The sequence below is a fragment of the Ambystoma mexicanum genome, chromosome 3q (assembly GCF_040938575.1).
Source record: "Ambystoma mexicanum isolate Mex_15411 chromosome 3q, UKY_AmexF1_1, whole genome shotgun sequence".
NCBI lineage: Eukaryota > Metazoa > Chordata > Amphibia > Caudata > Ambystomatidae > Ambystoma > Ambystoma mexicanum.
In genome coordinates this window covers 946,431,855-946,448,479 of record NC_090926.1, presented here as the reverse complement: position 1 = coordinate 946,448,479, position 16,625 = coordinate 946,431,855, and positions in this window count along the sequence as shown.

Below are 16,625 nucleotides of genomic sequence, written 5' to 3'. Positions count from 1 at the left end.
GCCCGGTTTGGCTGCCGCCAAACTCGTAATGAGGCCCTCTGTCTTGCTCATAATTGTGTTAAAATATGGGATTGGATGTAAATGATCGTGCTATTTAGGACTTGATGTAAAGGAAATGCATTTTACTTTTAAATGTTCTTTTTAAAAAAACGGAAAACGTGTATTTTGATTGTGAAAAGCTGAATGATCGGCTACAGTAAAGACATTGGGCATCATTCCGAGTTTGGAGGTAATCATGGCGCTATTAGTGCCATGACTACCTCCAATACCGGTACCGGTCCGCCCTCATTCAATGGGGACTTACCGGTCTATTCCGACCTTTTCGGGCCCAGTAAGTCCCCATTGAAAAAGCCATTCCCCATTCCCATTTGAGCCCCCATAGGGCTCAATGGGAAGGGGGGAGGCGCTAATAACGGTACCGCAAATTGCGGTACCGTTATTAGCTCTAAAGTCTCTTAACGGGTCCCGTCCTTAATGCCTGGTAAAACCAGGCGTTAAGGAAGGGACCCGCTAAGGGAACTCGGAATAGGGCGCAAAGGGATTACCGGCACCGGTGTCCTTACCGGTGCCCGGTATCCCTTTGCGCCCAACTCGTAATGAGGCCCATTTTTTTTTTAAATGGATGCAAAAAGAAATCAGAAGGGCATAATCCTTCAAAGCAACGTTTTAATCATTAAATCAAAGTTGACGACCAATTTATATAAAAAAATACATTTTATAATACAAAATATCTCACTTTATCAAACCACATTCATGAACATAATCCATCTCGACAGAAAACTAACTTTAGAAACTGCTCAATTCAATCCCACATGGAATGCCATAATTCCCATTAAGAAAAAGTTACCAAACTTAAAGTTAGAAAGCTCCAAAAAGCATCAACATCAACTAAGTTCACAGAAACATGCTCAATTGCACTTCCAGAATACAAGCCTGAGAAACCACATGTAATGAAATTAAAGAATAAAAACACGTTTTCTAGTGTAATTCATGATCATCTCTACAAGAGGAAAACCAGCGTTCTAGCATCATTAGACGAAATACAACAATGACAATAGAAACACATTATATCATTGTAAATAAATAAATAAATGCCCAGCATATTTGCATTGTTAAAATGGAACACAAGAAAAAAAATCCCATTAAATCAGCAAATTAAGGTGTGAATCTCAAAAGGAAGTAAACACCTCTTGTCATTTGTCTGTCTGTCTGGATAGGTCTGTACTGACAGCCATCCTCAGCTTGCCCCATCCGATTTTGCCAGCCAGTCCGTCAATGCATTTTCATAGAGTTTATATAGGGTTCAGATGGTAATTTCCAAATAATTAACTTACATGTCACGCACTGGGATGTGTGCGCCAGTCCATGTCCAACATATGGTACCTGACCTCTAGTCGTGTCTGATGTTCTATGATCTAGGTAAACATTTTTCAATTAGCCCCTCCTCCTCTGCATAAAATGTACATAACAATGCTTAGGAGTCTAGTGTTTTATGGATTGCATGCATAAAAAGTGCCTAATTAGTGGCCACATTGCTCAATGCATCAAGGCCAAGTTACTCTAAGGGGCTATTCATGGAACAAAAGTGCGCTGAAAATCCCAGCGCAAGCAGGCGCAAGGAGGCGCAAGCGTGAGAAAGCAAGCGCAAGCACATGCGTGCAATTCAAGGAAGGCGCTGCGCTACTTTCCCACTGGTTGTGCGCCAAATCTGTGCATGGCGCACGCTGGCGCGCACGTCTCCAAACAGAGTGTGCTAAGCGCACAGCGAAAGCGCACATAGCGCAGCGCACACAACAAAAGTAGGCGGAACAGGGGGCGTAACACGCGGAATGGGGAATAACGCGTGAAAAAGAAGGCGTAACGGGGGAAGTACTGCTGGGAAGTACAAGGAACGCCCACACGCACGCGAACCACATGTATTCATGGAATCGAATAGGGCAAACCCGCACACGGGCAAAGACACGCACAGACCTAAACACGTCCGCCACACGAAGGCAGGCGGTAGCGTCCCTGCGCATTACAAAAGTGTGCACAAATAAAAAGCACGCATTTACTGAGTGGGGTACGTGTATTCCTGGGGTTCGCGTGAAGTTTCACACGCGATAGGCTCTGTGCGAGTGGGGTACGTGTATTTCGGGGGTGCGCGGGAAGTTTCACATGCGATTGGCCTGGGTACGTATATTTCAGGGGTGCGTGGGAAGTTTCACACGCGATTGGCCTGGGTACATGTATTTCAGGTGTGCGCAGGAAGTTTCACACGCGATTTCAGCATGGTACGTGTATTTCAGCGGTGCGCGGGAAGTTTTACACGCAATTTCAGCAGGGTATGTGTATTTCAGGGGAGCGCAGGAAGTTTCACACACGATTGGCCTGGGTACGTGTATTTCAGGGTGCGCGGGAAGTTTCACACGCGATTTCAGCAGGGTATGTGTATTTCAGGTGTGCGCAGGAAGTTTTACACGCAATTTCAGCAGGGTACGTGTATTTCAGGGGTGCGCAGGAATTTTCACACGCAATTTCAGCAGGGTACGTGTATTTCAGGGGTGCGCGGGAAGTTTCACACGCGATTGGCCTAGGTACGTGTATTTCAGGGGTGCGCGGGAAGTTTCACACGCGACAGGGCCCTGTGCGAGTGGGGTACGTGTATTCCTGTGGTTCGCAGGAAGTTTGACACGCGAAATGGCAACGCCTGTGCGCTATACGTCACAGACGCGCTTACGCGATTAGGGCCTTTGGTCCAATGGAATTGCGTACGTGTGCTGACGCGCTTTCGCGCTAAGGGCCTTTCCTCGAATTACACGCTGACGTGCAATTTTTTCACGTGCCAAATCACTCCGTATCAAGCTGGCAACGTGAAAACACACTGAAGACCACGCTCCTGCCCTGAAGGCCATTTTCCTGCCCCCCAGAGCCCCGAGCACGCTACCACCTGCCATCTGCTGCTGCCTGACTGCCTGCTGCCCACGTGAACTGCTATTTGGTGCCTGCAGATCAGCCATCTGCAGGGGTCCAGTTGCTGTGTCCACCCCTGCTGGAACAGAAGACTCCCGACTGGGATACCATCGCTCCACAGCCCAGCCCCAGGACCCAGTTGCCCACCCACGCCTGCCTCGGGGGTCGCCATGTCGGGGCAAACACCATCTGAGACCACTGGCGAACCCCAGCCAGTGGGGCAGAGGGCCACCAGCTTCAGTCAGAAGGAAGTTGGTGTCCTGGTGGAGCATGTCCTGGGGCATTATGATGCCCTCTTCGGAACATCACGCGCCAACAAGGAAGGACGGGATAGGATCTGGGACGACTTTGTGGTTGCCATCAACGCGGAGGGGCTGGCAACCCGCAACATCAAGCAAGTCAAGAAGCGCTGGGAGGACTTGAGGTCCAGGACCCTCATAAAGGCCCGGCGCCTCATGGAGGGGGGCCGGGGCAGCATGAGTACCATCTAGATGAGGGTCCTGGAATGCATAGGCCCAGGGCTCCACGCCCAGATCCTTCAGAGGCAGACCCGTCTGGAGTTATGCGGTAAGTGGCCAAGCATTGCTGTGTGAGACAGGGCATGTTGCAGGGTGCTGGTTGTCTGATACTTGCCTGTATGTGTGACATAGGCCATGTACGTATGTGTGTGTGCAGGGACATCATGGTCATACATGTGAGACCAGTAATGTGTGAACCACATGGTAGGTGCATGTGTTACAATGCAACATGCGGAATGCACACATTAATGCATGCCTGTCTCTGTTATTGGAGATGGATGGGGTGTGAGAGATGGGTGCTGCGGTCATGGACATGTATGGTGTCCATGTTGTGTGTCTGACTTGCGTGTCTGTGACTTGTAAATGCCATGGATGCATGACACATGTCTGTGACAATGTTCAGATTCACTGATGCAGCCTACTCATCCTTGTATCCACTGTGTCTGGGGTGTACGAGGCCAGATGGATGAAACTACGGTGAAGTGTGTGCATGTGATAGGCATGACCCATGATGCATGTGAGTTTCAAACCAGCATTGTATGTTTCAAGAGTCCCTTGGACATGTATGCTAATGTTCATTGCATGCGCCATGACTGTTACTGCATGTGTTTTGCCTGCACTGACCCAGGTATTGTGGAGGGACATGATCGAAGTGTTGTTTGACAGTGCCACTCATCTGCTATTGCTTCCTGTCTAGGGGACCATTGTACAGTACCCTGATGCTTGTGTTCTATGTCTCCCTCTACACAGTGGCAAGTGATGAAGAGGGCAGAGACGGCGCTGTGGAGCAAAGCGGCGGGGATGCCCCCACCGGCCGGCGACACAAGGCCCAGTCACCCTCCCAGAATTTACCATCATCCGGGAGTGAGGGGACTGGTGCTGCGTCTGCCACTACGGCTGCAGCGGAAGGGGTGGGTGAGCCTGCACAGGGGCTTGCAATGGCGGAAGACGGTGTGGAGCCATCCAGGTTGGTGGTTTCCACAGAGGAGGAGGAGTCCGCTACTGAGCCGCACATGGGGCCTGGTGGGGGTGGTACCACTGGTGCAAGTGGTGCAGTCCAGGGGCAGAGGGCAGGAGGCAGCACAGGTCGCCGTGGAGGGGCCTGTGCATGTCACTGTCCCTGACGCTGTGACTGCACCACCATGCACCAGCAGGGATGCCCCATCCCAGGCCCGTCCGCAGGTAGGGGGGATGTCCATGTCATCTGACACTCCTCTACCTGCAGACGAGGGGACCCCTGGCTGTATGGAGAAGGTCCTGATTGGTGTTGCGTTGTGCACGCGTGACATTCATGATGACGTGCGTGCTTCCCGGGGGGAGCACGCACGTCATCACGAAGAGCAGCGTGCCAACATGGCCCAGTTGGGAGTGTCCATGGTCTGGGGTTTTGAACATGTGTCGGCCACTCTGGCGGCCCTCTCCTCCTCTGTGGAGACTATGCGCCAGTCGTTCTCCATGCCGTCTTCTGGCCCAGATGCCACCAGAGCCCCTGTGGACCTGCCCTGACCAATGCAGCCAGCTCGGTGGGGATCCCATCCCTGCACAGTTGGGAGTCGGGGGTCCAGCAGGGGTGGACACCACAGCAACTGGACCCCAGCAGATGGAGGATGTGCTGGCATCATCAGGCAGGGCATGTGCACGATGGCGTCGGTGGATTCCATCAGCCTGGATGCCGTCGTGCTGGCAGAGGCAGTTGCTTCGGAGGCAGCGGCAGGCTCAATGTGGGAGGCATCATGGCTCAGGGCCATCTACATCAGAGGGGCAGGCATCGGCCGGAGGGCAGGAGGACCCTGGAATGGGAGTGTCTTCCGTGTGGCAGCGGTTGGGCCAGCAGATAGGTGCGGAGCGGCGGCGGGCAGAGGAGGCACGACTCACAATGGTCAGGGCGGAGAACTCCATGGGCAGGGCGCTGAGGCGGGCTGAGTGCCTCGAGGGAATTCGCAGGGATTTGGAGGAGGACATGGCGTTATCCCTGCTAGACCTCGGGGCCAGAGAACAGGCCCGCCTCCAAGACATTGAACAGGAGTTCGATGATGCCCTGGCCCATGACATCAACAAGTGAGCCGTTGGACTTGCCCGCCGCCATTGTATATAGTTCATTAGTGTTATGTTTCATTTCTTTTTTCTTTCATTTGGGGCGCAAGGACTATGCCCCACATGTTTGTATATAGTTATTATTAGGTAGGTTTCATTGTAGGTTTCATTTATGTTGTTGGGCTCATGGACCCTGGATTTGCTATTTGTACATAGTTTTACAGTGGATTTTTATCCTTCATCTTTTTTTTTCTTCACCATGGAGCAATGGATATTACGCTTTTCTTTCCCTTTGGATTTGCTTTGTTGGACGGTGACTTTGGACACATTTTCATTTGGATTAATTTAGATTCTCATTTTATTTATTTATCATTTTTTGGGACATGCTGCATTTTGATTATTATTGGCATTATTGTGTGTTTTGATTTCATTCCCTTCATTTTGACTTGAATACATTTTTGTTTCTTACTTCAATGTGTGGTCTTCTCTCATTGGTTTCATGCATGTCACAATGTGAGTTTTCTCAGTCATGTGTTGCCATTGTGTGGGTCTGACAGACTTGTACTCATGCGCATACTGCTTATTTATGATCTATCATGTAATGGGGATTTCAATTTGGAGTGGATGTAAAGCTTGGTTGGGTGTTTGGACTGGGGTGGCATGGGGTGGGATTTGGGTGGCCATAAGAGCCAGGGATCTAGATTGTGATGACGTGTTGGCTGGGGGACATGTGTCGGGGCCTGCTGGCAGGTGCCTCTCAACGCTGGGGGGGGTGTGGGTCCAGGGAGGCATGAGTGGGGGCCTGCTGGCAGGTGCCCCTCACTGCTGGGGGGTGGGGGTGCTGGGGGACATGTGTCGGGGCCTGCTGGCAGGTACCTGTCAATGATGGGGGGGTGGGGGTGCAGGGGGACATGAGTGGGGGCCTGCTGGCAGGTGCCCCTCACTGCTGGGGGGGGTGGGGTGCTGGGGGACATGACCAGTGGTGCAGGGCAGTCCCCTGTGGTGTGGGCTGCCTGCAGGGGCCGTGGAGGGGGTAGAAGGGACACCTGGGAGGACCCACACTGCCAATTCACGTGTAGGACTCCCCGCGCACCCCCGAAATATGCGTTCCCCGCTCTGACAGCAAAATCACGTGTAAAACTTCCCGCACACCCCTGAAATACACGTACCCTGCTGAAATCGCTTGTGAAACTTCCCGCGCACCCCTGAAATACACGTACCCTGCTGAAATCGCATGTAAAACTTCCTGCGCACCCCTGAAATACACGTACCCTGCTGAAATCGCGTGTGAAACTTCCCGCGCACCCCTGAAATACACGTACCCAGGCCAATCGCATGTAAAACTTCCCACGCACCCCTGAAATACACGTACCCTTCTGAAATCGCGTGTAAAACTTCCCGCGCACCCCTGAAATACACGTACCCTGCTGAAATCGCGTGTGAAACTTCCTGCGCACCCCTGAAATACACGTACCCAGGCCAATCGGAGTGTAAAACTTCCCACGCACCCCTGAAATACACGTACCCTGCTGAAATTGCGTGTGAAAATTCCCACGCAACCCCAAAATACACGTACCCTGCTGAAATCACGTGTGAAACTTCACGTACCCCCGAAATACACGTACCCTGCTGAAATCGCATGTGAAACTTCACGCAAACCCCAGTAATACACGTACCCCGCTCGCACAGGGCCAATCGTGTGTGAAACTTCCCGCGAACCCCAGTAATACACGTACCCCGCTTGCCGTGCTGGTACAGGGTGATGGCTTTTCCCTGCGCGAGGAGCGTACTTGGGGGCGTAACTGGCACTGCTGCAGGGTCGCTGCGCCACTGTGTGCCACAGCTGGTTTTGGTAGCTAAAATCCATGAATATGCTGTGCGCGAAAATGGATTTTAGCGCACGCGGCTGGCGCAGAGATTCGCACGCGCACACTGTGCGCCAGCCGCGTGCGCCACTTGTGCGCTAAATTCTATGAATTACCCCCTAAATGATATCTGCAAACTGTAGCCTGACGCTCTGACATCTACTTGTCGAGTTTATTCAAAGACATCAAGCTATTGCTGAGTAATGACAGTAGCAAGCTGTGCACTGTGAAATGTGAAGGTCTCTCATATTGCCGTGGCTTCTTCACACATTTCTTAGCTTTTTTTAGCTTTTATGTATGCAAAAAACACAATTAAATTTTCTTGGAAGTTCTGCTGGTTCAAAACTTAAAGCAATAGGATTCTATTGCAGAACCAAATAGCTATGCTTGCCTATATGTATATAAGCCATCATACTTCTACATGATTACATATATTCATAATTGAAAAGTAGGTTTTTTTAATATGCACTCACTAAGAGGCTTGAATGCTTGTCATTCTAAACATCATTTGTTACACTGCTAACCTAGCATACAGCGTTTCACTAGCAGCACTTGTGTGGTCTGGCCTTCTCTAGGTTACAGATATGAGGGGTGTTTCCATCATGTCATGGTGTCTCCAAATGCAGTTTTTTCTGTCCCGTATGCATCTTGTCGCAATGACAAACTTCAGAATGAAAGGACAGCTATGAAGCACTGTTCTTGGGATGACGGCTTCATCCACAAGTGACATATCATGGATGGCACTGAAAATACTCAGGGTATTTGTGACAGTTCAAAGGTTTTTATTTTATTTGTGGGGACCATGATCATGCGTCTCTGTCTCATCTGCCCACAAAACTCCTCCCTCACCTAGGTGTCCATAACCCCTGGTTAGTTCTATCGAATGGTAACCCCTACTGTCTACAATCTTCTCATCTCCTAAAAGTGGTTTTGCTATATACCTGATGTCTAAAATCCCTCAATGACTTCATAACGTTCCCTAGCCTAACAAAGGTTAGTGTTCCAATGGTATGGATTGTGCTTTGCATGTGCTCTGCGTTATTCAGGCTATATCAGTCATGCCCACTCAGCTCTTCTCCTCTACGTTAATTACCACTCCCTCCATCCTTACTCTACCCGCCAGTGCTTCATCCCTCTGAGGTTTCACTCGTCCTACTCCTTTTTTCCAAGCTTGTAAAGAAGGATATGACCCAAAACCTGAGCAATTGGCAACACCTTATCTAAGCTTATTCCCTTATACACATGGTCCACTACATCATCACATTTGAATAGGCCTTCTCATTATACCAGACACAGCGGCAGACAAAAGCTGCACCCTCGATCTTGTAAAAAATTTATTGGCATCAACCCTGCTCCTCCTATCCCAAATCACAGTGTGTTCTAGACACAACTACCCCTTTATTTCTTTTAAACCCCAAGTGCCCAGTAATGACATGACCAAGACAAGATTATTGGGTCTGATTTTCAGGGATTTCTTTGCTTTGGTTATGCATCTACTTGTAATTCAAAGGAGATGGCTGCATCTTGGGTGAGGGCAGCAGCACTCTAAATCTCTGCCTGGCCTGTTGGAATCACAAACCCTGATCTCATGAATTTGTCCTTCAAAGTGTGCATCCTTACCTTCCCTCCCCACATCTAACATTCCTCTCCCATTGACTTCAATCTCTGCACCTGGATAAAATTAGTGTTTATCTGTGCAGTACGGGTGGCTCTGACCTCAGCTTCTCCCTTGGGTGATGAAAAAGGGATTTGGCTTGGGACTGAGCTAAACCAAGCCGCAGCTCCACATCAGGGTCTTCATCATAATCATTGTGTACTAGCACTAGTGATCCAATAGGTTGACATCCTTGCTATGTCGATCCACTCACCTCACATTTACGGAATCACCTTTCTGACTCCATTTTCTCTCTCCACCTACTTCAACTACCTTCTCGCACATTATGCAAGACAAAAGATCAGGTACTACATCTAAACACTGGGTTTATAATATGCTGCCCTATATATCTAATGTGTGTCAAAACTAACTACAAGTGATACATGTGCCTTCTGCTGTGCAAACCTGAAACTGCAGCACTTGTTAATAGGTCTTTCTCAGACTGAAACATTTTGCCTGTCTGGGATGCACTACTTGGATGCCCTCCTTCAGTTAATACTCCATTAAATAAATCATCTGCTTCCCTTCTTCTATAGTCATCATCTTTGGGTACCAATGCCCTACACACATGGTGTAAGTTTCACCCACTCTGGGCATACTCCTCTGTAGTGCACGCCATGAAGGAACAACTTCCATCTCCTACTAATTCAACTCAGTGCTTTACATAAATCCCAGGGTCAGGTAGAGGGGAGGTCAATGTACACGTGGGTCCGAAATCATGCTCTACTTTCACCATCTACACCATGCCATTTATCAGTCTGGGAATATATGTGTTTTGTGAGAGAAGGAGCTCTATCCACTGTTATGGGCATCATCATAGTTGCGCTCTTCAGCTGACTCTTCATACAGCATCTCAAAATCATCTGGCACAAGCAAAAGCTCATGAGCAGAAAAATCACAATAGGAACTGGTAACTGTACTGCTATTTCCAACCACAACAGTGCACCACGAAAACATTAAATTGAACGAGTCATCAGCACTTACTCCTGCTTCCTTCTCTATGGCATTCCTCAAGTTCTGATGGGCCAATTTTCTCAACCACGCCCCCCTCATAGCTATGAGCATATCCAGAACATATCTATTCTGGAGGGTAATGAGTCATATTGATCGTAATTCAGTCTTTATCGAATTGAGACACTGTTCCATTTGGTTTGTGAACTGAAGCATCTGCCACCTGGTGATCGGTAGCCACCTGGCATTTGCTGCAGTCTGGATACCTGACGCCAGGAGGGAGGTGAAAAATGCTTCTGTATTTATTAACAGTTGAAACTCCAAATATCATGTGCATGAATACTGCAACAAATAAGCTTTTCATAATCTTGTGCTTGCGGTCTGCTTTTCTAGTGCATATCATGTCTGCTCCTGCTTTGAGTGACTGCATTACCTTCATCTAATTGTTTCTATCCATGTATGGGCAATGCACGTATTGGGCTCGTCTTGGGCCTTTACATAACAATGCAAGTTGTGTACCTGTCTGTTTGGCTGATATCTCTGTCCCCCTCTCTTCCCTTTTACCACTGCCATGGCACCTGGTTGTGCTCTTAATCATGGACCCCATAAACTCTCTACTCTTGGTGTCACCCTGGGTGGTATCTCTTCCCCTTGCTCCTCATCTGTTCCCCATTCCACCACCTCTGTTACTCCTGCGTCTGAATCTGATCTAATCAAATCATAATCTACCCTATCAGCACATGGTGGGCCCGCTGGAGGCCTCTCATCATTGCAGCCATCATTCTGCATTTCAACATGTACGTCCCTAATCACTGTGCTGTCAATTTAAAATAAAACATCACCTGCTCTACACTCATTGTACCTACTGGCACTCTTCACCCTTCTCCCTGTCCTAGCGTTACTCGCACAAGCTCTGCCTCCACCCTTCGAAGTCCTGTTTCTAAGTCTCTATGCCCTGTTCTTTGTCTCCATAACTAATGGGTCACACGTTACATTTGCTTCTGAGGGCGGCAAGACTTTTTCATAGGTAGCGGGTGCTCTCTGCCATGCGGTTGCAGGGTGCACATACTCAGCATTAGTAAAACCTGCATCTGCTAGCATGGGTAACATCCCTGGGGGGTGGCAGGTCTGTTGGGGTTCTAGGCGCATCATAGGGTGCTGGTGTTACACAAGATGCCGCAGTAACACAGGGTGCTGGGGTTACTGTTTCTCATCCCTTAGGCTCATCAGGGACATCCTCTAAATCCTCAGCCATCCTCCAAAGCTCCAGACTACTCTGTCTATTCTTCAACATTCTGCCCTTATACTTTGAGGCCAAATATGTGTACGTATAGCCCAACTCATCCTTGTTATTCGATACTTCTTTGGGCCAAGGTGTATACATCCCTCCCCTTGTGTCTGTGACCCACTCACAATAGTACTTAACTATCTATTCCTGGTACCGCAGAAGTGCCGTAAACATGTATTCAAGTTGGGTAATAGTAGTTATGATTATTTCAAGTAACATACTTTTAATAACCTTTTGATCCTAAACACTGATCCAGCGGCGCTGATCTACCCATCCCTCCCAATACTGCCCACACTCTTTGTTCTCCCTTCCCTTTTCTTCGCACCCCACGTGTCATACACTTATTACACTACCCACTCTTCACACAACTCAACAACTGCCACTCCACATTAAAACAAACCCATAAACACCATAAACCACAATCCAATAAAATAATGCAGGGTTGAAAGGCATCCCAGGACCTCCATATAATGGACCTACACAACAAAAACACACTTATTTACACAATGTTGTAGACAAGCACTCAGATCTGTACAAAACCAAGGTCTTGCGATCCCCAGATTTAAACTTCAATCTGCTGGAGGCGCCAGCCTCCCTGTCCTGGCAGCCAAGCTCTGGAACACCGTACCACTTCTGATCAGAACCCTACCTTCATTCAACCAATTCAAACACAAAGCCAAGCTTTGGTTAGTCACTTCCTACTAACAACTGCTCCTCTTTATTGAATGGGCCAGCTGGGACCCTACTTGCACTGTTGATCAATGCCTGATCTGTAACGCCTACTGTTTACTTGTTGCAATCAGTCGGGACTATTGTGATTATATGTAATGTACTGCTCCCTTACTTGTAAATATTATGTAATTGCTTGACTAAGATATGTGCCCGGTTGCCCTTGGGCCTGGCCTGCGCTATATAAATAAAATAAATACAAATACAAATACTCTGTCTCTGTCCCCTGCCCTCAGACTTTTTGCCGAGTGGAGGAATCCAGGTCTTTGACATACTGGACCTTTACACTACTTGCAGTGCTGCGTTTCCCCCGCAATGGAAGAGATCGCATTTTCTCTCTCTTCGCTTTTGCTCACAGTATACTACCATGACATCACCTTTCCTCTCAACGGAGCAGATCCCTCTAGCCACCTCAAAATATGTGATTTATTATATATATATATATATATAGGCATGTGGTCTTTTACACTCCACAAACTTACAACCACCTCACTCCACACACATCCTCCCCTAGTTGTTTTGTTGAGAGAAAGAGAGAGAGAGAGAGAGAGAGAGAGAGAGAGAGCGAGCGAGAGAGAGAAAGAGAGAGAAAGAGAGAGATTGAGATGGATAGGAGAGAGGGAGAGATAGATGGATAGCTAGATTGATAGAGGGATAGGGATAGAGAGAGGGAGAGAGGAAGAGAGGGAGAGAGAGAGAGAGAGGGAGAGAGAGACATAGGGAGAGGGCTGCTGATGGGCTACGCCTGATTGCTGCTGCGGTTACTGGGTCTCAGGTCAAACAGGGTCCGATTTATAGTCAGTTACCTAATCCAAAGCTGAAACCCGAAGGAAAAGAGGACAAGTAAGATGGTCACCACAGTGAAGGGGGCTCCTTCTCTACCTGCTGATTCAGCAGCATCCACTGTGGTCCCAGCTCCTGAGGGACTAGGTCCAGTGGTGACCCTAGACTCAACTCCTGAGAAAGGTGAGCCAGAAAACCCTCCTCAGAGAGAGGTTCTCACCCCAGTGGAACACCTTAACCTTCAATGCCTGCTGGCTGATGGTGTGCTGTCTATGGCAGATTTCCTTAAGGGTCAGAGAAAGTGCCACTCTCTTGAGGGTCTGAGGAAACAGCCCCATGCCAGACACAAGGTGAAGTATGCAGGTCTTAAAAGATTCATTGGGAGGGTGAGCCCCTTTACAGTGAGCCCACTGACCCTGACCCTGGTGCAGTCAAGAGATTGATTGTACCCAAGGTATACAGGTCCTTCCTGTTGCAGATAGAACATGTGCTGCCCTTACTGGTCACTTTGTCAGTAGGAAGACCAAGCAAAGGCTCTCATCCCACTTCTACTGGCCTAGGATGGGAGTAGAAGTGGAAGCCTACTGCAAGACATTCCCTACCTGTCATGTGTCTAGCAAGACTGTAGTCAGCGCCATTGCCCCACTGCATCGTTTGCCAGTGGCTGGCACTCCATTTGAGAGGGTAGGCATTGGCATTGCTGGTCCCTCACACCCTCCTACCTCAGGTGGACACTGGATCATGCTGGTACTGGTAAAACATGCCACCAGGTAGCCTGATGATATAGCCCTGCAGACCATAATAGCTAAGGTGGTTGCCAGGGCTCTCCTGGGCCTTTTCACCAGAGTTGGTTTTCCTGAAGAGGTGTTTACTGACAGAGGAATTAACTTCATATCTAGTTACATGCAAGCTATGTGAAAGGAATGTAGTGTAATTTACACGTTATCTACATCCTATCACCCTAGAACTATGGTCGGAATGAGAGGTTTAACAAAAGCCTCAAAGGCATGTTGGGTGCTTTGTAAGTGCCCCTAAGGAGGAAATGGGATCTCCCCCTACCATGCCTGTTTTTTGCCTATAGAGAGATGCCTCAAGATGGTGTTGGTGTCTGCCCCTTTGAGTTTCAACATCCAGTGAGGGCCCCCCTGTTAGAGAGAATTCTCTGTTTAGGCTGAATTTCCTAACGTAGTGAGTCCCCCAGCCGCTTTGCTGGATTTCTGGAGTTTGTTTTTTTCATCCTGCCAAGAGTGAGACTCTTTTCCTCCCACTCTTGGACATGAATGTGGTTGATTTCTTTGAATGTCAATGTGTTCTATGGGCTATGGGGTCTTTTACTCCATAGGGCCTCATGTGTTTTGCTATATGTGTTACACCGCACCCTCCGCGCCATAACACTGGGGTGTCCTAGAGGTTCCCACCATAGACTTCATACCCTGGGACTGACTACTGTCTCCCAGGGCATGTAAAGTCACCATTGGCTTTACTAGACCTAAATTTACTAACCGAACTAGTACAAACCATCCTATTGTGGCCGTACTGGTAGGGGTCATTCGATTAACCCTGGGTCTGTTGTTCGAGGGGGCACTGTTCCGTCCCCCTCGTTGAGTTTTGGCTGGTGGCAGTGGATTCTACTTTTTATTTTCGACCACGAATATATTCCTATGGGATTCTTCCCATTGTTGGAGGCTAATACTTTTTCACATTAGTCTCTAACATACCGCCGGTTTATTTGTCTTAAATAAATCCACCGGTTGGTATTTTCTGCCAGAACTCGGTTTTCTAAAATGGCGTAGGTGTTCGCCTCTGTAACTCCGAACCAAAGGTTGAGCCCTTTGTTCCACTTTTGGCTGGCTTCTGCACAGAAGCCCTCCAGAGTGGTGCCATTATGTCTGGGTACCACAGGGGGTGTGGGAGGGGGTTTAGGCACCCTGGACTGAGTTGCCTTGCCAACTCAGATCGCACTCTTGTGTGATTGGCCCGAGTGGTGAGCCGCCCCGCTCACCACTTAGCATGTTTGATTGACAGCTAGGCTGAATGAATGGGGCTTTTCTGCATAAAAGCAGGGCTTTTGGGACTGGAACTTCAGAAGTCGCCACAGGACCTAGGAATCCGACTAGGGTAAAGCTGAGCCGACCTGCAAACGACGACACCTCCGGTGGAGCCCTGCTGAACCGACTCACCACTTCCCAACGACAGAGGAGATCTCCTGGCTGGAGAGTCTTCTTCCCCTGACTGGTGGGAACAACCAGTCCCTTGCTTTTTCTTTGCTTCCAGGACGTCTAGTGGTCGAATTGGCCATGCTGAGCACCCCGGAAACCGGATAGCCACTGGCCACTGTACCGCGACCAAAAGGTGGTGCCTTGTGACTAAGCACTCCGTGGCTGGTCTCTTCCCTGGTGGTGCAACAATCTTCAACTTTCCTCGACGACGAGATCCTCTCATCTTCTGGCAAAGCCCTGACTTGCATCCACCACCAGGAACAACTGCCCCCGCCGGAGCTGGCTCTTCACTTTCAAGGTACTGTGTCCGCCTGGCTTCCCTTGAAACGGTTAGCGTGAGGTGTCTTAAATCCTTACCTTTCCACTGGGTCGCCTCCAGACCTTCTTAACTTTTTTTGTTCTAAAACTGGTCCAACCTTTCTGTGACATTTTGCTACTTGAAGTGCATTTCCACTGTGATACATTTGGGACATACAGCCTTGCCTCTCTCCGAGTGGGCCTGGCCTCTGAACTTTGTGATTTACAGTAGACCCTGCCTTGCTCGCCTTGCATTGGTTTCGTAAAAGTGTTGGTACTGAGTTGGTTTCCTACCCTGCCTTGTTCTCTCCCTTTCTAACGAATACTAGAGTGCCATCTAGGTTAAAGCATTCACCTTTGTCTGCAAATAAGTGGTGCCGTTGAACCTAGACTTGTCGAAATATTGTTATGGGAGTGATATATACTTATAGTAACTGTGATTGAAGTTGTTTGCCATATTAGTGCCAGTGTGTTTTCCATAGATGTGTTTTTAAATAATTATATATCCTTACACCCAAGCTCTGATCCGTGTCTGCTTGTTCTACTGTGTAAATTGCCCTATCTTGTATACTCCAAATACGGCCTAACTCGTCTTGAGAGAAGTCTGACTGCTCAGCCACAGCTACCAGGTAAATCTGGGTGGTACAGACTGCTACCAATTGGGTTTACTGCTAACTCCTGTAGACTTAAACTTTTTGCAGTGGTCCCAGAGGGAACTGCACAGGTTTCTGCCTAACACCCCCTTGCCTTAGTTGGAGATGGTTTGGAAGCCACACCTCCAGGTCCTTCTAAGCTAGTAGGGGACTACATGTTAGGCCTCAGAAGAAGGATGGCACAGATGTTGGGCCTGGTATCAGCAAATCTTAAGGTCAGCCAGGAATTGAAGAAGTACCGGCATGACCTTAAGGCCGCACAAGTGGCCTGACCTCCTGACCAGGAGATCCTTGTGATGGAGCCCACCAAGCATCAAGCTTTGGCAGATAAGTAGATCTGACCATTCAGGATAATCTTCAAGATGAGTGAAGTCAACTATCTGGTTGACATGGGTATCCCTGGGTTAACCCCTCATGTCTTCTATGTGAACAGGCTCAAGGCATACCACAGAAGAGAGGAAGTTTCATTTATCTTACTAGCTTCAGAGCAAGAAGAGGATAAGAGTGAGCCCCTTCCTGATGTGCTGCGTAGCAACCCTCAGGATGGCTCAGTGGAGGGAGGGGTTATCTCTCTAGATCAGACATGAGCTGCCGAGAACCTGCAGTGCTTTGCTCCAGCAGTATGCCCCTCTGTTCTCACTGACACTATGCCTCACCCCATGGTGTAGGCATGTTATTGACA